At 43.4% G+C, this 24602-nt stretch overlaps 1 protein-coding gene across 4 annotated transcripts in view; it reads left to right on the top strand.

Moving 5' to 3' along the window:
* Positions 1-24602, top strand: part of DYNC1I1 (dynein cytoplasmic 1 intermediate chain 1) — a 334133-nt gene that overhangs the window by 5783 nt on the left and 303748 nt on the right. The window lies entirely within an intron of this gene.

Here is a 24602-nt window from a genome sequence, read left to right as displayed (position 1 = left end):
GTTCAAGTTAGTTGTGCGAAGGGCCATTTGGAACTTTGCAGAGGCTTGTCCCATTTCTTGCTCTCAGGTAGGTGTGGGGGACTGTGTGGCTAGCTGCCTGTGTGCAATGGTTTGCAGGGACAGGCGTCCCTTTCCACTGTGCTTTCTATGTGAACCAGGTGTTAGTTCCTTCTCGGGGACATTTTGCAACATCTGGAGACATTTTCGATTAGGGAAAGGGAGGGCCATTGGTGTGTAGTATGGCTGCTGGATGCCCTGTGATGCACAGGACAGTCCCTTCCACAAGGAATCCTCTGGTCCTAAATGTCGGTGACACTAAGGTAAAGAAATCCTGCATTTATGTTCTGACTTCCTGACTTCTTCCCTGTGTAACCGAAGCTCATTTCTTCGTTTGGTCTTTCACAAACTCACAAGAGCACAGCATCTGAGAGGCAGCATCATGTCATGGGAGGAAGTGAGGTACCCCACTTACTGCATCTGTGAGCTTCCATTTCTCCCCCTGTAAAATGGAGATAATGATGCCAGGCCTGCAAGGTTGTCGCAAGGATTGTTTACAGTTAACATGCAGGGTCCAGTATGTGGCTCATGTTCAAGGCGTGCAAGATGGCTCGTTAGTCTCTGGTAGCAATTTTATCTTTCTCCAGCCTTCCCTTCCCTGGGATGGATGTGACCTTACCCTCCTTTGAACCAAAGGAATGCTTTTTAAAAAATTACCTTGATTTCTACTTACCAATTCTCCCTTTCCAGACCCTAGGTTCCTTGAGACAAAATCCTTTTGTCTTCCAGCAGAGGGTCTTCGACACAGTAGATACTCAGTAAGCTTTAGTTGACCTGAAATATTAGCCAGAATAAATCCCACTTAATTTTCCTTTTCTTGTAAGATCGGATTCTTTCCCCTTGGATCATTTTAATGTGTTTGGTAAAAACATTCACTTCCTGAAATGTAGCTCTCATTGTGTGTCTGGGCCTAATATGAATGCAGGCTTGGTAATGCCTAGAATTCTGGATGCCTTGCCTTCCTGAATCAGGCTCACGTGGAGCATTTCTCCTGGGGCTGGGGGTTGGGGGAGAGGAAAACTTTTCATTCTGGAAATGACAGGCAGGATAGGTTGAGCCTCGTGTTTTTCTTTATGAGCCCCTTCAGCTAATTCTTTTGATCTGACTTTGATCTGACACTCTCTGCTGAGCAGTCTGGGACTTAGGACGAGGGGCTATTTTGATTCATTATTAGACTCATAACGTCCAGAGTGAACCCAATAGCTCTAATAAATAAACATATTGTATATAAAGAGATGACACAACATTTATATACCCCCTTCCTACAGTCAGTTCCTATTTAGTCTGTACATTAGGTTGTCTACTCTGACCTGAAATAGGACCCATTTGTTTGACAAGACGGATTTTACTAATTCAAGTGGAATGAAGTCCTCTTCTTTAGGAGGTATTTTTAGATCCTTCAGCACACCATATGGAAGCCTTTACATATTTATCGTGCCACCGAGTGTTAAATGAATCTGAGTGCAGGGATGACCTGAGATGTAGTCGCAGAACCAACCTGTGGAATGCTGGTAGTTGGGTTGGGGTGACTGAGGGTGGTGGGCTCTGTGTGGAATGCCTGCTTTGACAGTGTCCCCTGTTGAAATGACTGCACAGCTGTTGTTTCACCATCGGAACTATTCTTATCAAAATAGCAAAGGGTTGTGGGAATTGCTGTGTATTTTTGTGGAAGAAATAACAAAAAGCTTCTTTGCCTATTTCCTTGAAAAGGGTGACTCTTTCAGGAGGTGTAGGTTACAGCCGATTTGGAAAGGGGACCCTCTCTCTTTGAAGGGCTGCAGGCACAGAGGAAAGTGAGAATCTATTTTCAGAAGTTGAACGCCAAACTAAATCTCCCAATGCAAATGTAGACCACCCAGGGACTCTGTAAAGGCCAGGGTTGGGGGTTTTGAATGCTTACAGGTTTTCTTGCTTCCTCTTTTAAGCTTTTTTATATTTTTCAAAGACTGCTAAAAAGTAACTGGCTCATCAAGCAAGGGGGAAATCTCCCGTTTTATGTCATAGAATGTACAGGGAAGAATCCTACTAATTGTCCTTGAGTCCCTTGTTTTTAAAAACAAACATGAATTGCTAACATTTGAAGGCTAACAAATGATAGATTTTAGTTTCGAGTAGATAGAGAAATGGTCACAGAACAGTTGTGGTGAAGGAGGAAGATGCCCTCCCTCTTTGGTCGTTGCTTTTCCCTAAAACTTTCTGCTGAGACGAAACTGCTCTTAGATGTGGATCTCACTCTGTAGAGGAAAATAGAGTGAACGGTGCGTTAGCCTGGGCATTGGTTTGGTGACTGTGGCTCATTGTGACATGCTGTGCTTTCCTATTCTTTTGAGCCTCCCCATGGGACATTCACAGATGGGGATGGCAGAGTCCTGGCTGTTGCCAACCCTAAGTCAAGAAAGGTGACAAGTTGTCAGAATTCTGGCTTGCTGGCCTGGATTTGGGCCCCAAGGGTGTAGTGATCAGGTCAGGCTGTACCATGACTTCACATTGAACACAGTGAAAGATTTTTCTCCTGTGTGGTACATATCTAGTGTTGACTAAAGCAAAGAGATTGTGTAAAAGGTTAATGCAGGGTTATTCAGGGCAGAATATAAGTAACCTAGGCCTTGGAGACATAAGCCCAGTGACTTTTAATGGTCTTGGGAAATTTTTCTGGGTGGTCAGATTGTACTCAGAACGTATGTATTCCTTGACAGGAACTTTCAATGTATCATTGCACCATGAGCATAGGTTGACTTGCATAAGTTGGCTTGGCCCAACAAGGTGTGCTTTATGTAAGCAAAGGTGAATATCTCACAGATTGGAGATGACTGTTTTTAGAGCAGGACTGGTTACCAACACCTTTAAGAGACAGCCGAAGTGACTGATTTTAAGGACACTTCAGGGCTGGCGTCCCATATGGGCGCCAGTTCAAGTCCCAGCTGCTCCACTTCCAATCCAGCTCTCTGCTATGGCCTGGGAAAGTAGAAGATGGCCCAAGTCCTTGGGCCCTGCACCTGTGTGGGAGACCCAGAGGAAGCTCCTGGCTCCTGGCTTCAGTTTGGCACAGCTCCAGCCATTGTAGCCATCTGAGAAGTGAACTAGCAGATAGAAGACCTCTCTCTCTCTCTCTCTCTCTCTCTCTCTCTCTCTCTCTCTGCCTCTGCTCTCTGTAACTATTCCTTTCAAATAAATAAATAAATCTTTTTTTTAAATGACACTTCTGGGAATAGACAAGGAAAGTACAGATAAAGAACAAAGGGTTGCACAGGATGCTGCAGACGCCTAAGACAACACCGACCCTACGTGCACATCGCCCAAGTCAAAATGACCTGGGAGATTAGATGAACAGCTGGGTTTGCACACTACTCAGGTTCCAGTAGGTATTTCTCTTGAGGACTTTGCAAGCTCCTTAGGGGCACTTTTTTTAAAAAAAAAAATATTTTTTTAAAGATTTATTTAGTTAGTTGAAAGGCAGAGTTACACACAGAGAAAGAGAGACAGAGAGAGAGAAAGTCTTCCATCCGATGGTTCACTTCCTAGATGGCTGCAATAGCCAGAGCTGCACTGATCCAAAGCCAGGAACCAGGAGCTTCTTCCTCAGTCTCCCACATGGTTGCAGGGGCCTAAGGACTTGAACTATCTCACACTGCTTTCCCAGGCCATACCAGAGAGCTGGATTGGAAGTAGAGCAGCTGGGACTCAAACCTGCACCCATATGGGATGCCAGCACTGCAGGCAGTGGCTTTACCTGCTGCGTCACACTGCTGGCCCCAATTCCATTATTCCTGTGAGCTTTTGGAAGTAGTCTTGTATGCTTCCCCAATTTCTGTGACAAACAGCACACTGGATATTAAACTTCCTTGACAGCTGTAGTCACATTTCATTGGCCATGCCAGTCATGTGGTCCAGCCTTACCCCCTGTAGTCTTTCGTTGATTAATTAGGTTAATTGATGATGGAAGGGAGACCTGCCCATTCCTTCTGACAGCTACAGTCTTTAAGAGCCATTCCTGGAGCTAACCGCATGTGCCATCCAATTCTAGTGAAACCTGAATTAATGCTCATTTAGGATATAAAATGATTTTTAACAATTTTAGCATCATGAAATATAACAAGTTCCCAGGAAAGTGAATTCACACATCTAGATTTTCACTGATACCGAATAACAATTATGTGTAAGAGTGATATTTGACTTCCTTCAGGGTCCTTTCAATTCTAGTCAACACTGTTCATTTATTCCTTTAGGATTGCTGGCCATAAGCAAGACCAGGTGCTTGATGGGTGTGTGAAAATTAATGAAGTACAGATCTTAGGGACCTGAGTCTAATTAGAGAGAGAGAAAAGTTTTCTGTCTGTAACCCATGACTATATGTTATCATATATAGCAGATCAGATGGTTATATTCATGCAAAAATGTGGTTAGTGCCTCAGAGAGGTTTAACAAAGCACCGTGGGGATTCAAAGAATGGAAGCCACTAATAAGTGAACAACGGTTGCTTCTTTAGTTGGCAGACCATCCGAACGTCAGTGTCGTCTAGGCAAAGCCATTTGTGCTCCTGTTCCATGTTCATCCTTCTCTTTTGTTGTTGGACCTGATTTGATCCCAGAAAATACATCGCAGTGAATAATGGAAGTAGAAGAGCTGGTATTCCAATCCCGATTCTCTGCTTACTAACAATGTGAACTTGTTGTGTTATGTTGGCCTCCTGTATGTCAATTTCTTCACCCGTAAAACAGGACTGATAATCACAGCACCCCTTTCTGCTGTGGTAGTGAGGTTTCAAGAAATAACTCCCCCTTCGTTTTCTACTTCTTACAAGATTTAAGTTGTTCTCCTTGAGTCCTTTTGGTATGTTTTGTACAAACACTGGCTTCCTGAAATGAAGGAAATGACCTGCAGGGCCCCAAATAAATGTGGACTGGTAACTCTTAGCCTTCTGGAAACCCTTTCTGCCTGAGTCAGGATCATGTGGAGCTTTTTTCTCTCTGTGCCTGGCGAGGCAGTACCTGGCCCCGGATCCGGGTGTTGTAATGGGGGGACATCCTGGCAGCATTTTCCCTCAGTAAAGGAACCTTAGTCTAGAGAACTCTGGAGTATCCAGTTGGCTTCTAGTGTGATCTTGCAATTCAGGTCTCTTGAGAGCACAATTTGGGGCTCTCTTACAGCTACCCCCATCACTCCAAAGTCATGTTAAATTAAAATCTAATGTGTTGCAAATCCGTTGTGGCTGAATCACAGACATTCTGCTTGTTTGAGTCCAGAGGGTTCCATGGGCTAGTGGTCAGTGCAGCAGACACAAGTTTCGCAAGCTAGAGCCTGGGTAAGATGGAGAGGAGGCTGTGTGGCTGGCTAGTCTTGGCCGATGCCCACTGTCGCTCCCCGTCTTCGTGGAGGAACGACACAGGACCCTGCGCTGTTCTTTCGTCTGCTCGGCCCTTCCCGGGTTTGCTGCTGGTTCTTCCCGGGTTGGCTACTATCCCTTCCACCTCCGTGGAAGGGCAGTTCCCCCTGGCCACATTCCCCACTTCCGCAGGGGAGCGGCACACCGCCGGCCGGCTCTTCTCGGGGGCTGCACAGGTGTTCCTTCAGCTAGATGTTCCCCTTAGATGTTCCTGGTGCATGCCGTCTCTCTCCTCCTTTATAGTCCTCCTCCGCCAATCCCAACTTGGCTGCCCACACGCCGAGTACGCTGCTCTCCTCCAATCAGGAGCAAGTCCTACTGTTTATTGGTTGAACTGGAGGCAGCTGGGTAGAAGCTGTTTACTTCTCTCCCAGCGCCATATTGTGGGAGAGCAGATGCATAGAATAAGTCTTAACTCCAGTAACTCAGTCTAGTCCGGTTTGCTCCCCACACCCACACTCTTTCCTTCATCTTTTTTGGCTTCCCTTCTGCCCTCACCAGTCCTCGAATGAAGCATGGGGTAAATTTTAGATGATGCTTCTTGGAGTGTGTGGACTATGAGCAGGTGAAGGAGTAAGCATGAGGACTCCATCTTTGTCAAATAGATATGAAGATACCTATCTGTTGTGGCACAAACTGCCAGGGAGAAGTAGAGTTCATATGAATATAATGAAGAGATTGATTGATTTAAACTATTCAAAGAATGGACCAGGCTGCTTGCGAGTTCTCAATACCTAGGGGAGTTCAAGTGTATTCCTTCCAGTGAGTATTAGCTGTGAGGAGACTCATCAGTGAGACTACAGATGAACATTTGGTGATTTGTTCATTATTTTTTTTCTCTAAATTTAAGAATCTCTGATTCTGAGTAACAGGTAGAGGCTTTTATAACTCTCCCTTCTGATCACGTCCTGCCATCCACTTGGGGCAAGTGCAAACAAGGGGACAGGTGAAAAATAAAGTGACTATGTCTACTTTCTCATGTGTTCAAATTGTAGCATTTATTCACTGATTTGTTCATTCAGCAAACATTCTTTAACTTCCTGCCAGCCCATGGAAATGCTATAGCACTGTTGAACAGCGTGTGTCAGCCATTGAAAACAAACAAGAAACATTACAGTAACTTTATTCCATACTAGCCATGCCATCATGCAGCCATGGGTTCAGTAATTTTTTAATAGGCTATGGTGATGTTTGAAGTTTGATCTACCTCTCTACATACAAAAGCTACACAAATAGGCATATGCCAGAAACCTCCAAATATCTTAGTCTTATGACAGTAGGAAAAACAGAAAACAAAGAAATTACTTGGGGAAAAGAATTCCCACCCCGAACGTCTATCTTATGCAGAGAATGTATTGCACATGCTAAGAAATTTATTTTTGAACACCTAATTTTTCACCTTTTTGTTCTATACAGCAAAGGTGTGATATTTAAGAGAAGTGTTAATTCCAGTTGTTTGCATTGATTAGCACATTTGAATTAATTGGGTAAGTTTAACATGGAAATACACAGTTTGAAATAAAGAAGTTTCTTTTGAAGTGAGGCAAGACCAAAAGGTGGGAGCAATTGACCTGGGTCACTGATGGCCTGAGAATGTGGCGTCCATTCATTCCAGCTCATTCCCCATTGCACCCCAGCGCTCTGACTTCGTTCCACAACATGCTGCAGGCCCACTGCGCTGTGCTCTTCCCCAAACACAGGCTGAAGTCTCTTGCCTCTGTCTTTTCATGCATGCTCACTGCCCTTCCTCAGGAAATGTGCCTGCAACTCGCCTCCTATCCCCATGTCCATGTCTGGCTCTGTGGTTCCTCCTTCATGAAGCTCCTCCTCACCACTGAGTGTTTTACTTTTATCATATGCTTACATCATGCTCCATTACAATGTTACCATTGCTCTCAGACCCTACCACACTGCAAGTTTGTTAAGACATTCTATCTTGATCATTTGTGTGAAACCCTCAGTACCCAGAATAAACATTTGCACTGTGTAGGGACTTGGCAAGGACTCATTCAATTGAATTAACAAAATTTAGCACCATGGAGTCAACTACGTGGACTTTCTGACTCTTAGCAAATTAAAACATATGCTTTATTAGTGTGATTCTCCCTGCTTTATGAATGCATGGTAGACCTTGCTCCGATGCCCAAGGTATTCTGCCTCCTTACATTCAAATAAATGATCCCTCCCTTTTTCACTTCAGCCTGCCACTCCCTTCCTAGAAATGGTCATGGTGAGGCAGGGGCTGGAGCTGTGGGAAGCAGTATGCTCTGATCTGCCAGAGGAATTTGGGGTTCATTGACTATTGGTGTACATAGGTGTGGTTATGTGCTCAGAAGTTGAGAACGTGTCAATCAACACATTTGGGCATTAACATTCTTATCTTCAGTCAGCTGACATGTTGCAGCTGCACACATAGAGGCCTGATCAAGGCCAGCAGTTAGCTACATGGGGAGGCAAGATTAACTCTGCATCTCAGTATAGAGTGTCTAGATATCAGATTGTTCTTATGTAGCTAAAATTCTCTTGCAAGTTAGTGTTAAATAAACACAAAAAGACCCAAATTAAGTACATATTATGCGAAGGGTCTTCAAAAAGTTTGTGGGGCCGGCACTGTGGCGCAGCAGGTTAAAGCCCTGGCATCCCATATGGGTGCCAGTTCTAGTCCTGGCTGTTTAACTTCTGATCCAGCTCTCTGATATGGCTTGGGAAAGCAGTAGAAGATGGTCCAAGTCCATGGGCCCCTGCACTCATGTGGGAGACCTGGAAGAAGCTCCTGGCTCCTGACTTTGCATCGGTACAGCTCCGGCCATTGTGGCCATCTAGGGAGTGAACCATCGGATAGAAGACCTCTCTCTCTGTCTCTACCTCTCTCTGTGACTCTGTCTTTCAAATAAATAAAATAAATCTTCAGAAAAATTTGTGAAAAAATATATGTTATGAAAAAACTGCATGGATTTCAAATATCTTTTGCACCAAAATAAACTTATTTTTTAATTCCATTTTCCATGAACTTTTTGGAGTATCCCCATCTATCAGACCTCAGACATAAAATTTCAACTTACTGACTAGCCAGGAGAAACCTAACTTTCCACTGGATTACTTTGTTCTTCGTTATGGGTCAACATCCTGAATTCTTGTGAGAACATGGCTTCTGGGCAATTGGTCTTAGAAAAGTGAGCTTGGCATGGCTGGGAGGGGACAAGTCTGGTGTCATTAAGAATGATTCCAGATGCTGAGTCCAGAGATGAAATGGGCACTGGAAACTCAAACACATGGCTCACTGTGTAATCAACTCGAAAGAGCTCGGAATAAAGGCACTTTGCAGCCGTGGCAATAAAACCTCGATGGAGGACACTAGACCAGATCAGATGCACTGCAAGAGACGGTGAGGGAGCAGATTTAGGGGAAACCTAAAATTGATGGCACTTTGACCATTTTGTAGGGAATAACTCTGGGATGAGAGGAAGGCACTCACTTGGGCACATTGTAGACAAATTTGTTCATTCAACAAATATTGAATGAATCGCTATGCCAATCAGTACCCTAAGTATTGGCATTATATCAGTGAACAATGGGAGCAAAATTTCTGCCTTCCTTGGAGTTTTTTTTTTTTTTTTAAGATTTATTTTATTTATTTGAAAGAGTTACAGAGAGAGGTAGAGACAGAGAGGTCTTCCATCTGCTGGTTCACTCACCAGATGGCCGCGACCGCCAGAGCTGCACCGATCTGAAGCCAGGAGCCAGGAGTTTCTTCCAGGTCTCCCACGTGGATGCAGGGGCCCAAAGACTTGGGCCATCTTCTACTGCTTTCCCAGGCCATAGCAGAGAGCTGGATCAGAAGAGAAGCAGAACCGGTGCCCATATGGGATGTCAGTGCTTCAGGCTGGGATTTTAACCTACTATGCCACAGTGACAAACCCTTCTTGGAGTTTAAATTCTAGGAGTTACAAACAATGAACAATACTTAAATGTTAAGCCATAATACACATAATGAAGAGAAAGAAGACTGTGGACAACACTGGGGTGCACAGGGCACACTGTATGTGTGATTCGTTTGCCTTTTTAAATAGGATATCAAGTACGGCCTCAATCCGATGAAACTTGAATTAAGTCTTGAAGAAGAGAGCCATTCAGGTATTAAGGGGACAATGTGTAGTCGGCAGAGGGAATAACAGGTGCAAAGGCCCTGAGGCAGGAGTGCAGGAGATGCGTTTGAGGAGCAGCAAGGGCCAATGAGATGAGATCAGAAAAGTAATGTGGTGGTGGCATAAATAGGGTTGTTTAGGGCGGATGGTGAGAAGTGGTTTCTGGAAATGTGCGGAAGGAGAAGCCCACTAACAGGCTAATAGATTGGGTGTCACGGGAAGAGAATAAGAGACGACTGCAAGGTTTTCTTCCTGAGTAGAAGGCTGCTGTTGCCTTGGACTGAAGTTGGGAAGGTTTAAGGTTGGATGCGGAGCAGTTGCCACACCTGATGTGTCACGATGGTGGCTGGGTGACCTCCTGCCAGGTACTTAAGATGCTGACCGTTCCTTGAGATGTCCTGTTCCTTGAACACACTAGAGAAAACCTGAGGAATTCATGTCCCCCCTTCCTGTCATTTCAGACTCTCTTCTCTCTTAATTGTAACAGTTTTTGTAATTGGTTACTGCAAAGGGTATGATGGTTTTCCATTGCCTTTGGCAATCCTAGCTTTGTGGTGGTTTTCCATGGCATTTGGCACTTTTGTAGTTTTGACCCAGGAGATGTCCTACCCTTTTATTATTATTATTATTATTAAGGATTTATTTAATTATTTATTTGAGAAGCAGAGTTAGAGAGAGAGGGAGAGACAAAGAGTGAGATCTTCCAGCTGCTGGTTCACTCTACAGATGGCCACAACGGCCGGAGCTGCGCTGATCTGAAGCCAGGACCCAGGAGCTTCTTCTGGGTACCCCAAGTGGGTACAGGGACCCAAGCACTTGGGCCAGCTTCGGCTGCTTTCCCAGGCCATTAGCAGAGGCTAGATTAGAAGTAGAGCAGTTGGCCCTGAACTGGTGCCCATAAGGTGTGCTGGTACTATAGGTGGAGGCTTAATATACTATGCCAGTGGGCCAGCCCTGATGTCCTACCTTTTAAGATAAGATCTAGTTTAACTCTAAGAAAGTGACCATGCCATGTTTCTATTATTTCCAAATTCTTGCAGAGGACTTTACTAACAATATCTCCCACTGACCATGATATTGCCTCTCAAGTTGGAGAAATTACTTTTGTGCCTCTAGCCTGATGCCTTGCAATGCTGTAATTGAGTGGGAAAAATCTAATTGCAATGATATTCAATCAAAGGGTAGTCTACGGCATAGCAGCATAAGTGGCATGGCAGGTAAAGCTACCATCTACAGTGCCGGCATCCCATGTGGGAGTCGGTTCAGTCCTGGCTGCTTCACTTCCGATCCAGCTCTCTGCTATGGCCTGGAAAAGCAGTAGAAGATGGCCCAAGTCCTTGAGCCCCTGCACCTGAGTGGGAGGCCATGAAGAAGTTCTTGGCTCCTGGCTTCAGATTGGCTCAGCTCTGGTCTTTGCAGCCATTTGGGGAGTGAACCATCGGATGTAAGACTTCTCCCTCTCTGCCTGTCTGTAACTCTGCCTTCAAATAAATAAATCTTAAAAAAAAAGGGGTGGGGGAGTTAATCGACAATGGAGGTAGCCTACAAGCCTGGAAAGGATATAGTTGTCCTCATGGAAATTACTACTTGCTTTGGATATTTTGTTACTCCTTAACGTAATCTTGAAAATTTTGATATAATTTTTCTTCCACTTTAATTCCTGCTGCCAAAATCGGTTTTCTTTAAAAGCTAGTATATACAAGCCAGCATCCTATTTTCACTCAAAGAGACAGATGGTTGAAACTGACTGTAGCTATATATTTTTTTTTTAAAAAGTCTTGAATTAAAAAAAAAAAAACACATAGTATCAGAAGTCTAAGCCTTTAAGGCCTGGCTTAGGAATCTGTTGTGAATGCTGCTTCGTCCCACTGAGATATTCATTCATGTGTGTTGGGCCAGACCAGTGAAATGATAGCCAAACTTTTCAGATGGGTATTTGCTTTCTAAAAGGAATATAAAGGTTGTGCTGATGGGACAAATAACAAATCCCGAAATCCTAGAGTGCATTCAGCACTTGTGCTGACAGAGTGATTGGGAAGTATGCCATAGTGCTTCCTCTCTGGAGGTACTGATTTTTTGAAATCTCATGGGCTTATCCGCGGGGTTGGAAAAGTGGGTTAATTCTTACTCTACCTCGGTGTGCTTGAGTCTTGGAGTATTCTTGGACTTTTTTTCTCACTTACATTTTCTTGTAGATTTAAACAATTAGAGATGAGCTTGCACTGGCCATTCTGGGACAGAACCTCCCTACCAGGTCTCCCATGTGAGTGGCAACGACTCAACCACTTGAGCCCACGTTTGCTGCCTCCCAGAGTCTGCACCTGCAGGAAGCTTGAATAGGGAGCCAGAGCGGGGGGGTCAAACCCAGGCACTGCGGTACAGGATGTATCTTAACTAGTTCTTAACCACGAGGCCAAACACCTGTTCCAACTTATATTTTTAGAAGACTAAGATAAATTGACCTTTGGTGAACATGTGTGCTGCTGACTTACATTGGGAATATCCATTTTCACTTTCTTGTCTATGCATTAAAATTATTCATTCTTTTATTTATTTTTTGACAGGCAAAGTTAGACAGTGAGAGAGAGACAGAGACAAAGGTCTTCCTTCCGTTGGTTCACCCCCCAGATGGCCGCTATGGCCGGCGCACTGCGCCAATCCAAAGGCAGGAGCCAGGTGCTTCTGCTGGTCTCCCATGGGGTGCAGGGCCCAAGCACTTGGGCCATCCTCCACTGCACTCCCGGGCCACAGCAGAGAACTGGACTGGAAGAGGGGCAACCGGGACAAAATCTGGTGCCCCAACTGGGACTAGAACCCTGGGTGCTGGCGCTGCAGGCGGAGGATTAGCCTCGTGAGCCATGGCACCCTCCATTCTTTTATTTTTATTAATAGATCTTGACTTGATTTCCTTTATTATGATAGTTTAATTTTTGTTCTCACTTGTGAATTGCAACAGTGTCTAGATGTTTTGAATTTGCATCCCTTATCAGGAACAAGGATCCACTGTAGGCAGGCCAGCTAACTGGTGCTGGGCTGTCTTCATGTAACAGTTAACATGCATTTTTTCATTGCACAGAAAGAAAATCTCACCCCTTTAGAAGGACAGCAGGCCAAGGAGTAAGAAGCAAAGCTACAGCTAGTTGTGACAAAGGATTTGCTTGCTATCAGTTATTTCATAGGTCAGTCTTCCTTATCACCTGAGTCATTTATTTTTAGATGTGTTCATTTAGCATCTTAGCAACTCAGAGAAAACAGTTTCAAGTACAGTAAGTGGCTCATTTGTAAAGCACATATTATTTTCATATGCATTTTTTTTGACAGAGTGGACAGTGAGAGAGAGACAGAGAGAAAGGTCTTCCTTTGCCGTTGGTTCACCCTCCAATGGCCGCCGCGGCCGGCGCGCTGCGGCCTGTGCACCGCGCTGATCCGATGGCAGGAGCCAGGAGCCAGGTGCTTTTCCTGGTCTCCCATGGGGTGCAGGGCCCAAGCACCTGGGCCATCCTCCACTGCACTCCCTGGCCACAGCAGAGGGCTGGCCTGGAAGCGGGGCAACCGGGACAGAATCCGGCGCCCCGACCGGGACCAGAACCTGGTGTGCCGGCGCCGCAAGGCGGAGGATTAGCCTAGTGAGCCGCGGCGCCGGCCATTTTCATATGCATTTTAAAGAGAAAGTCTAACTAGCAGTGTGATAATTTATCCTCAAAGCATTTGGGGCAATACATTCTAGACTGCCGAGTTTGTTATTTGAAACAGGCCATTATAACTTGAATGGATTTGGCTAAATGATTCTTTTGGAGTCAGAAATAAAATTAAAAAGGTAAACAAGGCAGGAAAAATTATGTCAAGGGATGCACTGTGTTAGTGATATAGTCAAAGACAGTGTAATGAATTTTCCCATCATCATGGGAATAATGCTTTGCCGCGCGATAAAGACGTTCTCTCACTTTGGTCTTTTGTAAGCATAGTGCACTAACCCACTAGGAAATACCCAAAATTTTAGTAAAAATGGGGAAAATTTCACATTTCTATCAAATGATTTGTTCAAGAGACATTTGCTGAGTACTCACTGCTAACTCCTAGAGGTGCGAAGTAAATGAAATGCGGATGTTGCCTTAGGAGCTTCAGGTTTAACAGGAGGAGAAAAGCACACAATCAGAATGTGCCAGGCATCGGGGTGCATGTTCCAGGAGGACCAGGCACAGGGCACTGTGGGAACACTAGCGAGGTGCTGGGCCCAGGCTTATCATGGGGTTTAGGACATCCTACACCAAAACATAGCACTTTGGCATATGGAATACTTTAAGTTGAAGGAGTTGGGAAATAGCATCTATAGATATGGACCCTTCTCTGAAGCAGGTCAGGGTGCAAGAGGTGACAGTGCCCTCCCTGTTCCCACAGAAAACTGGCATCCTTATCTCTGAAGATGTAGGGGTACAAAGAGAAATCTGGACAATCAGGCCCTGCTGAGTTTCCCCTACCTTGCTCCTCTTACTATAACCTTTCTGTCCTGTTGGATTTTCCCGTAATTCTTCATTGTTCATCCCGTCTACTGTGAAAACACTCAGGTTGACTTGTTTCTTCATTTCCTTATGCAGGTTCACATGCCTGATAAAATTTATATTAAATACATTTGTCTGATGTTTTCTCCCTAATCCACCTTTTGTGCAAGAATCCCAGTCAATAAACATGAGTAGAAGGAAAAGGTATTTTTCTTCCTCTGTACTGCTGCCCTAGGAAGCCTTCTGGAGGGGGTGCGATTGAGCTAAGATGAACAGATGAATTGGAGTCATTGCATAATGAATGCAGGAAGAGCATTTCTGAAATTGCAAAAGTACAAAGACAGGAGACTGCTTAGAGTGTGCCAATAAAAGGAGAGCCAGGGAGTAGGGATATACGGATAGATAATTGGGAGTTAGCATGTTACGTGCCGTTAAGGAGTTGGACACAGGTTGTAACTAAAAGGGAGTCATCGATGTATATCGTCAGATTTGAGTGACAGAAGATCATCCTGCATGGAGTAGAAGCTGTGTCAGCAGGGAGCAAGTTCAGCATGGAGAGAGGAAGATAATTAGGAGAGTATTGCAGTTGTCAGTGGGGCAATGATGAAGACTGGCACTGAGCAAGGCAAGCGGACAAGAGTAGGAGACGGCAGGTCGGGAAACACTAGGTGGTCAGATTGGGAGGGTTGCTGAGGGACTGTGAAGTGTGGCGAGTTTGAGGATTTAGGGGCTGATCAAGGAGAGCCCAGACTCAGGAGATGGCCAGCCAGCACAGTAGAAGACTTCGGCAGGCAGTGCTTGCAGAGGGTTGCATGAGGAGGTGCAGAGACAGCAGCACGGTGCCACCACCTGGAAGGGAGGCAGCTGGGAACTCTAGGAAGGAGCAAATAGAAGAGGACGCCTCTGTGTCTGAGATGTCCTTCAGCAGCAGGGTGGGGCACCTCTGAGGGGCAGGAGCAGTTAGGGTCGTTTATTGCCACTAGGAAGGGCTGTCTTATTCACGACAAGCAGAAGTTGTGAATAGTTTTGCATGTTGTGCAAATCAGGCATGCTGTAATTGACTGAAATATTCTTAATTGAGCCCTACTAAAAGCCATGGGATCTGTAAGAATTTGTGTTTAGGGCTGGTGAGTAGTGAGTGAAGCAAGTGAGTGCTCCTTGAGTGTCCATGTAGATTGACAAGGTCCTTTCCACTCCCTCTCCTATGCTTTGGAACCTATAGGAGCACACCCATAATTTCCTGTTATATAAAATATAGTGTAGCCTTCTTTGTTTGACTTCCCTGCCTGATAACTGGCCTGGGTAGAGGTCCCATCTTTCCCATACACTTCATCCAAAGGTTCTACGTTTCCAAAAGATCCTTTGGCAAGGTCTCACATCCTTCTTCACTGTGTTTTTCCTTGTGATATTGCCCAGTGGGCTCCTGGCTCCTTCCTTCTGTCTCTATGTTTTTGTTCTTCTTCTGCCCTAATTCTTAGAGACCCAATTCCAAAATACTGCCCTCTAGTTGTTCAAATTATTCCCTCTTTAGTTTTATAACTCTTTCAAGGACTCTATTTGAAATTCTGATTTCCCAAGGACTCTTGATACCATCTGAGTGCTTCCTTAGGGAAGATACTCCAAGGCCTGAATGACTGATGGCTCTTAATTGGGGAGCAATTCCTTTTCCACAAAGAAGACTGTTGAAACTGTAAATTAGTGGACTGCACTGTAGGGGTCAGAAATAAGACAAAAATGTTCAGAACTTTTTGGCAACGATGACAATGGCTTTTGAGTCCTCTAAGATTTAAGGGCTCTCATCTCCACGCTGTTCACTTGATGAAGGGCAGATACCCTATGGGTTGATTTTTCTCTCTAGCACAACAGGCCTCTAAGCTAAATGCTTGAGACTCTCTACTGTTTAATGTGGTCCAATTGCCCACACTCAAGTTGCAGCATAAGCAGTACAATTTGGGCAGCTGGGAATCATGAAGCAGTAGAAGTAGGCCTAGAGACAACATGCAGACAAAACGATTTTATGTGTATCTCACAAATCCCACGAGACTGACATGAAAGGCTCGATTTTAGAAATACTGTCTGATTTCCTAGCTAAGAACGTCCTTGTCATGAATAAAGAGAGGGCCTAGAAAAATCAACGTAGATGCTTAAAATCTTGGGTTAAGTATTGGGATAGTTTTGCTTCCAACAGGAGCTCTCTACTGATAGAAATAGATCCTCTCTACGTAGATGAACTCTTGCGATGCTTAGGACTACCCAGTATCCCTTTGGTGATGTGGGGAAGGGCTGCTCTCCCATGCAATTTACATGTTCAGCCACCAGGTGGTGATGGAGAGTGATAGCATGCTTAGCTTGGAAGTAGCCTGATCAGGATCCACCTTAAAGGCCTTTTGTTTAACAGCTTTCTTTGGATTAAAATGAATAAAATCTTGAATAAGTGAACATTTAAGGAAAGCATTATTTGATAAAAGTATTCAGGAATAAGAAGATCTGGTGTTTGATTAATGAGTCTTCCTCTTGATGGTTGCCTGCTTGGCATCTTATTCTCCTTATTTGCTGGTGCCAGATTATATACTTGTTCTGAAATGAACATGTATTATTGTAATTACTGAGACAGTGTAAGAAAACCTCAAAGGACCAAAGAATAGGAGATTTTCACACAAAGAATCCTACAGTTTATAACAACTGTCTTAGTTCACTTTATAACCTGTGTGTATCTGTTTGGGGTCAGGTGAGAAGGGGAGTGAGAGCTAGTCTCTTGATTTATGTTCCTCCCTTGTTGCCTGGCTCTGCAGGTGAGAAATCTTTCACACATAGTTTGTTGGGGCTTTTTTTCAGGCCTCACTTTTTTCCCTAATCCCGGTTTTCCATATGTTATATGGATCTTCCTTGTAGTCCTAAATCATTTTATTTTTCTGATTCTTGAATGTAGCTTGAATTTTCTGTGCTCAGTGAGTTTACTGCTGTGTCTTTTACTTTTTCTTTTCCTCAAGAGAAAGAACTCAAACTCCCTGTTTTGGTGACTTATGTCAACACCTAACAAAATTTTGAGAAGTAAATGTCTCTGAATCAGCTCTATCTTATTAGAAATAGGTGAAGTCCAAATGCAATTTGGGGACCCCAAGACACATTCGGGATCTGTAAGGTCAAAACTGTTTTCTTAATGATACTCAAATGCTACCTGTCTGTCTCCCCTGTGTTAACATTTGCAGTGATGGTATAAAATAAGTCATGGGTAAATCATGTATGTTAGTGTAGATGGAAGCAGTGGCACCAGACTTCATTGCTACACTGCCACACTTTAAATAAATAACCCAGTTTTACCTAAAAATTTCCTGCATGACACAGAAACAATGATTAGTTATGTTAAATATCTACCCTCAAGTATATGTCCTACAGAAGAGTACGTATGTGTGAAAAGCATGAGGCACTTCTGCTACATGGTTCACTGGGTATCCGCAGTAAAAGCATTGAGCAGCAGTTTCAATTGCAAGCTCAACTGTCTTCCTTCTCTGAAACTTTTTTTTTTTTTGCTTGAAAGAACAGCTGACAGATTTCAGTATTTGGCAGACATATTCTGAAAAGCCAATGGCACGAGCTTGTCATTTCAAGAATACAACTGACGTTATTTGTTAGTAATGATGACATTTGAACTTTCAAGCAAAAATTAAAATTTTGGGCTGTGTATATTTGCCCCTATGAGCTTGGCAGCATTATAATACCTATGGGTTTTTTTCAGAAGGGATTGATAGTGATATTATCATATTTGATTTTCGAAACTTATATAATGAGATCTGTCAACCTTTTTGTAAGGGTACATAATTCAGTATTTTCCAATTTTTGGTATTTTAAAAATAACCAACACATGACATTATAAAATGACCCATGGATAAAAGAGTCACAGTTCAAGGTAGATCAATGAATTTTTAATGTTGTGGAGTACAAAAGGTTTATTGATTGATGTGGTTTCATATTCATGGAGCAACTGACCTTGAAGAAGCTGCTATTCATTGACTTTTGGCTTAAAATTGAGGAATACCCATAATTATCTGAAGAGGCAATTAAAATACTCCTCTTTTTTAGATTACATATTTGTGTGAGGCCAGATTTTCTTCACATACTTCAGCTAAAATAGCATATCAAAGCAGATTGAATGCTCAAGCAGCTATGAGGATCCAATAGATTTCTGTTAAACTAGATATTAAAAAGATGTGGAAATGTAAAAGAATTATACTCTTCTTAATTTTTTTTGTCTTGGAAGATATGGTTATTTTTTCCATAAACATTTTATGCAAAATAGAAATGTTTGCTTAAAATTACTTATTAAAAGAAACCTAATTCTGTTTCCATTTTGACATGACCAGTGTTATGAGATATAACCTATATGGGCAAAGACTCTTTGAGGTCACAAGTAGTTTTTAGAAGTATAAAGAGTGCTAAGGCCAAAATGTTTGAGAATTGCTCTTATTTACAGTGTAAGTAGAACAAGGCTGGATGTCGTCCTACTGTGAGACAGAGTGTGTTGATAATTTTGTTTTCAAAGTATACTGAGGGCTGTAAAAATTTAGCAGCTGACTCTCATGTGTCCTTTACCAGCCAACTGGCTCCTGAGACTTTTATAACCCTCCTTGTAGTGACTGCGAGATGCGGCAGTCAAAATGGGCCAACAGTTATGGATCATCTCACCCCTTGTCTTCCCAACCAAGTGGAAGGCAGCAGCTGTATTTTGTGCGAAACAGACGGGTGAAATCGGGCCGTGAAAGATCAATTCTTTACACGTACCTTGTAGTAGATGGCAAGTTCAATGGCTGATGTTGAAGAACCGACAGGGGCGATTATTTGCAGGCAGGAAAAGAGAATTCTTCCTAGGTGGTGTTTTTTTTTTTTTTTTTTTCAAGGAGTCTGGCAACAGCTGGGCAATGATTTAAACCTCTGAGGATTCTGACTTTAAGCTTAAAAATACATTTGCATATGCCAGCATTAGAATGGAATCTCAAGCTTCTGCCAACTCAGCGACAACTGAAAAGGAAATAGAAGTCTATATTGTTCAAAAGTTAAGCCTGGGGAGGTACTGTTACTCGGCAGCTGTGTAAATAGAGCTAAAACCTTCCTTGTCCACTGTCACTTGGTTCTCAACAAGACCCAACCATACCATGCCAAGGTGACACCTCATTGTTGAGTTAAAAAAGGAAAATTTTCCTTTCTGTCTAGGTATGTGTGGACATGAGAAACGTGGTTGTGAGATGCAAGGGAGACTCCGGAGGCACAAGGGAAGATGTGAAATTGACTTTTGCTTCCCCCTCCTGGTTGTCCACAGTTTTGTCGCATGTTGCCTACCTTTCCTCCATTCCCCAGTTTTTGCTTTATGGGACTTGTCGCTCCCCGTCTTCGTGGAGGAACGACACAGGACTCTGCGTTGTTCTTTTGTCTGCTCGGCCCTCCCCGGGTTTACTGCTGGTTCTTCCCGGGTTGGCTACCGACCCTTCCACCTCCGTGGAAGGGCGGTTCCCCCTGCCACATTCCCCACTTCCGCAGGGGAGCGGCACACCGCCGGCCGGCTCTCTCGGGGGCTGCATAGGTGTTCCCCTTAGATGTTCCTGGTGCATGCCGTCTCTCTCCTCCTTTATAGTCCTCCTCTGCCAATCCCAACTCAGCTGCCCACACGCCGAGTACGCTGCTCTCCTCCAATCAGGAGCAGGATCAGCTCCTGGAGGTCATCACTCAAGTTGGCAAGAGGCAGCTGCGTAGAAGCTGTTTTCTCCTCTCCCAGCGCCATATTGTGGGAGAGCAGATGCATAGAATAAGTCTTAATTCCAGTAACTTAGTCTAGTCCGAGTTGCTCCCAGTTGCTCCCCACAGGACTTAGGAGCAGGAGCCATTTCTAAAATGGAAGAGCAGGAGCCTGGCTCCCTGTAACTGACTTCTTAACCAGGGGAGAAGCTTTGTCTCCATTTAGCACCCATCCTGGAGAAAGTAGGTGAGGTTGGGGCGGCTGCCTGAGTACAGCCTGATGGGTAATTCCTGTGTTCAGTAGATAAGTGGAGAGGAATTTGCTATTATTGAATTCAGTGAATTTACAGAATTTGAGTATTATACTGTGATTGAATTAATATCGCTTGACTATTATGAATGAATTTATATAATTTGACTGTTATTAAATTCACATGCCTTCCATCCTGTCTAGCCAGTTTAAATCTAGAAGCACTTTTTTTTCTCTCTAAAATGCCTTCAGGACTCTGAGAGCTCCAATTGGGTCTCCTCACTCTGAACACAGAGCTGTGAAGCCTGGAGCATTCTATACATCTCATGTAATTGCTGCAGTTACACCTTCTAAATGATGGCAGTGAACTCCGAGTGATGACTTGGTTACTGAACTAGGGTGGAACTGGTGGTGTGGTAAACTAATAGTAGCAATAGAAAAAGAGGAGGAGGGAGAAGAGGAGAAGAAGGAGTAACGGGAAAAATAAGTTTTCTTGAGTCTTTAATATTTGCCAGACACAACTGTAAGTACTTTCCTTATATTGACTGACTTATTTGGATCAAAAGGATGGCAGTTTACTGAAATCATAGATGAGCTGAGGCCAAAGTCAACAAGGTAGGGGTCTTTGGGAAGCTGAAGGGAACTACGTGTGTTGAAACCCTACGCAGAAAATGAAGGCAAACCCCGAACACAGGGAAAGGCAGGGGCAGGGATTTGAAACTGGAAAATGAGTACAGGTGCTGGGGATAGGTGGATGGAATGTTAGCTAAGTGGAGTGGCTGATTGGAGTTTTGAGATTTCTCCTTGGGGAGGGATGCAATGTGTTGGGCAAGACAACATGGGGTAAGCTGGGGTTGTGTTCAGTGGTAGCAAAGCTGGAGAGATTGCAGGAGAACAAGAGCCAAGACATGGGGATTGGAGGGGGATAACAAGCATGGATTTGGCAGTGAAGATGGATTGAAAGAGTGTGGCAAAGAAGATGCCAATGGACAAGGTTCAGAATATGGGGCTCTACTCGGAGGGCTGCCTGGCAGGCAGCCCAAAAAGGCATCAGCGGATGTAGCTGGGGCTGAGACTGAGCTGTCAGTGTCAGCAAGCAGCTGGTGGATGGGAGAACACGTGGATGATCAGACAGGGAGGAGCCAGAGTGGATTTGGTTTATTTTGCTGACCCCTTGCCTTTTATGTGTATGGAGTAAGGGAGCAATAATTACGCAGCAGAGTGCTCTCAGACTTAGAGCATCAGGTTTGCCTTTGCAGTGCCCTGCATTAACCACCAGGATCTCTAGAACTCATGCAACCTCATCTACCTTGTGCTTTGCTTCTCCATTTGCTTTGCTCAATGTGTTGGGGGGGGTTAGTGGGTCAGACTGGCACACCCCTGGGGAATGACTGTGGAGTTCAGTGCTGACATTGTGTTTAATGCCACTAGTTAAGCCATTTCACTATGTGTAAAGAATCACTCATTTGTAATGATGTGTACTTGCCATACCCTTTATGAGACATTCTCTTGAGACCTCTCATTCTCCCATCGGTTGATGCTTAGCTACTGTTTTGGAATGGACCTGAAAATCAATAAGTGGAAGGCACTCTATTGCTGTGTCTTTTAACACTGCAGTTCTACTGCATTTACAGAGTGAGTGGTATTATTTAAAACCTCAATGGTTAATATAATCCTTTTCTAAAGTTACCTCAGTGTTTTTGTTTGTTATTTTTAAAATATTGGCTCTATGGCAAGATACACCAGCTTAAATTATCAACATTGTCAGACACATTTACCAATTGTAAGAAAGCCTTTCCGTTTTCTAGAAATGTACTAAAAATGTACCTTACTTCCCCTTGTGATTGAGAAAATCACAACTCATTCAAGATGACCTTACAGAATGGTTTGCTCCTTAATGACAATAATCTATATGAAGTTGTGCCAGACACTTGATAAAGTGGGGGAAATGTGAAGGAGAGGGAGAGCTGAGTTTTTTAAGAAGGTTTCTCTGTCTGCTTTTCCCTTAGGATGACACTATTATTGATTTAGCAATGATTTTCATAATTGTACATTCCATTTTCAACAGCAGAAAAAATGTCAAACACATCAGTTAGATTGGCACCCATTGGGTGAGAGTGCATGTAACTTCTCAGATGCCAGCCAGAACTAAATTTTACATTTCTCCTGGTAGGAATTTTACCTATTGGTGTTGACAATCACTGGCAATGAGAATCTTAGTGATAAACTTCACTTTTGCTAATCCCATAGATTCTCTTAACAAAAGAAAATGAGGGGATCTAACTTTTAAAATTTATTTGACAGGTAGAGTTATAGACAGTGAGAGAGAGACAGAGAGAAAGTCCATGTGCCTTCATGTGGACCCTGCCTTGGAGTTGGGTAGAGCTGTCTGCTCGGGAAGGCGCTTCCTGCCTGCCTGGCTCAGACATTACCCTGCTTTATTTTGCTGTCTACCTGACTTCATAGAAATTTGACTTTGTGACCCAAATTTAAATAGTTCTCCATAAGTAGGTGGCTCCAAACTCCATTCCACAGCTCCAGTTCCTATCTAGTCTCTATGATTATGTCTGTAGTATTGTATCCATGCATTTTGCCCAAAAGCCTCCTTGATACCCAAGTTATGACACATTGGAAGTTTTTTCATCTTCCCTCCTTTTCCTTCTGTTCTGGGTTTCATTGCCATCCTCTGCTCTATCAAAGTTAAACTGTGGCTGAGTTGTCCTCTTTTGCTTCCTTATCTGAAGACTACCAGAAGTCATGTCCCCCTTCTTGGCTATGCTCCCTCGAAGCTACGTGCTCTACATTCTGTAGTCAACTCCCAGCCCAGTGCAGGCACAGTTGACTCAGATAGATGTTGTCACACATTTCCCAGAAGTTTGTCTAATGTCTAGTATCTATTCTTACATGTTATGCAAGCAGGACTAAGAATTGTCTAGACAAATTTCATTTTTATTTTGTCACTTTCCTTTTTAAAACATATGATTGCCCATTACCCATTGCATCCAGAAAAACTCTGTTTCGTCTTTTCAGGCAGATGTCCTCCACACACCATTGTTTCCCATAAAGCTTATGTTTCTTGACAGTTTCATTCACATCTGTTGCACTCAACCTACTGATTCCAACATCCTCTTCCCTTTGCACATTCAAATCTTCCCTTCCTTTTCTAGTTCATGACATTGTTCAATGTCCAGTTCAAACTCCACCTGTTCCTGATGATTGATTACTCTGGCCTACTCTGCCAGATCTTTATTATTTTCTCTGCATTCCCTCTGAACTTGTACATTGGCGATTCCAAGTGTCAGTAGATCAGATCTGAGCACTGGCAAGCTTGAATTTAGATTACGTCACATACTGGCTAAGCAGTCTCAGGTTTTGCTGAGCCCACTTTATCTTAATTATAGAGTAAAAGATTAATAATAACAATGGTCTACTTGAATTATTGTGATGAAGTATGGTGATTAATTTAAATGGAATGCTACTGGATAATCAATAAGCTAATATCTCAGAAAATATCTTCAGCCAAGCCACATGTCCACATGAGTTACACTTTCCTTGAAAGAAAGAATTTGATTTTGCTTATCTTCATTCATATCCCTATACCTTGTCAAATACGCAGCACAGATTAAATATTCAGGAAAATTTTGTTGAAAAATAAGACAGGTATGACCATGAATGGTTGGGTAGAATCACTACCCTTATTATTTCCTGAGTCTTTTCCATCACACTATGAGTAGGATGTGCACAGTAGGAACTCAGTATACTTTTTTTAAAAATTTATTTGACAGGTAGAATTATAGACAGTGAGAGAGAGACAGAGAGAAAGGTCATCCTTCCATTGGTTCACTCCCAAAATGGCCGTTACGGCCGGCACTGTGCCGATCCGAAGCCAGGAGCCAGGTGCCTCTTCCTGGTCTCCCATGCGGGTGCAGGGCCCAAGCACTTGGGCCATCCTCCACTGCCTTTCTGGGCCACAGCAGAGAGCTGGACTGGAAGAGGAGCAACCGAGACTAGAACCCAGCACCCATATGGGAGCGGCGGAGGATTAACCAAGTGAGCCACGGCGCTGGCCTTCAGTATATTTCTTGACTGTGTTTGTCTGAAAATGTTAGAGTGGTTGCAGGTTTGTCTAAGGACAATGATAAGAAGTTTGTGGATTGTTCATTGTTGTCTATTGGAAAATATTTGCCTTTCATTAATGTCATCTACTTAGGAATATATTGGACATTTATCATAGTTGCATATAAATAGTATGCAAATGAATACTTATGACACTTGTGATTAGTTGTTGCTTTTGTCCCTTTATTTTAGGAATTTGGGACATGTTCTTCATGTCTCAGAGTTTCCAGTTGGGACATGAAAGGAGCCAATAAATAATGATTGGCAAGAGCCTTCTGCAAGCTTATTGTGTTTGAAAATGTTTCTGGCACCATCAATAACAGCATTATCATCACAATTAATGTTAGATTCAATCTCATTTGGATATATTTTCCCAACAACTTGCCACTGTATTATCTCCCCTTTCATGTGTTTCTAAACACCCT

The sequence above is a fragment of the Oryctolagus cuniculus genome, chromosome 16 (genome assembly GCF_964237555.1).
Source record: "Oryctolagus cuniculus chromosome 16, mOryCun1.1, whole genome shotgun sequence".
Taxonomy (NCBI): Eukaryota; Metazoa; Chordata; class Mammalia; order Lagomorpha; family Leporidae; genus Oryctolagus; species Oryctolagus cuniculus.
Note: the sequence above shows the minus strand (reverse complement) of the source record. Positions and strands in the feature narration are given on the sequence as shown.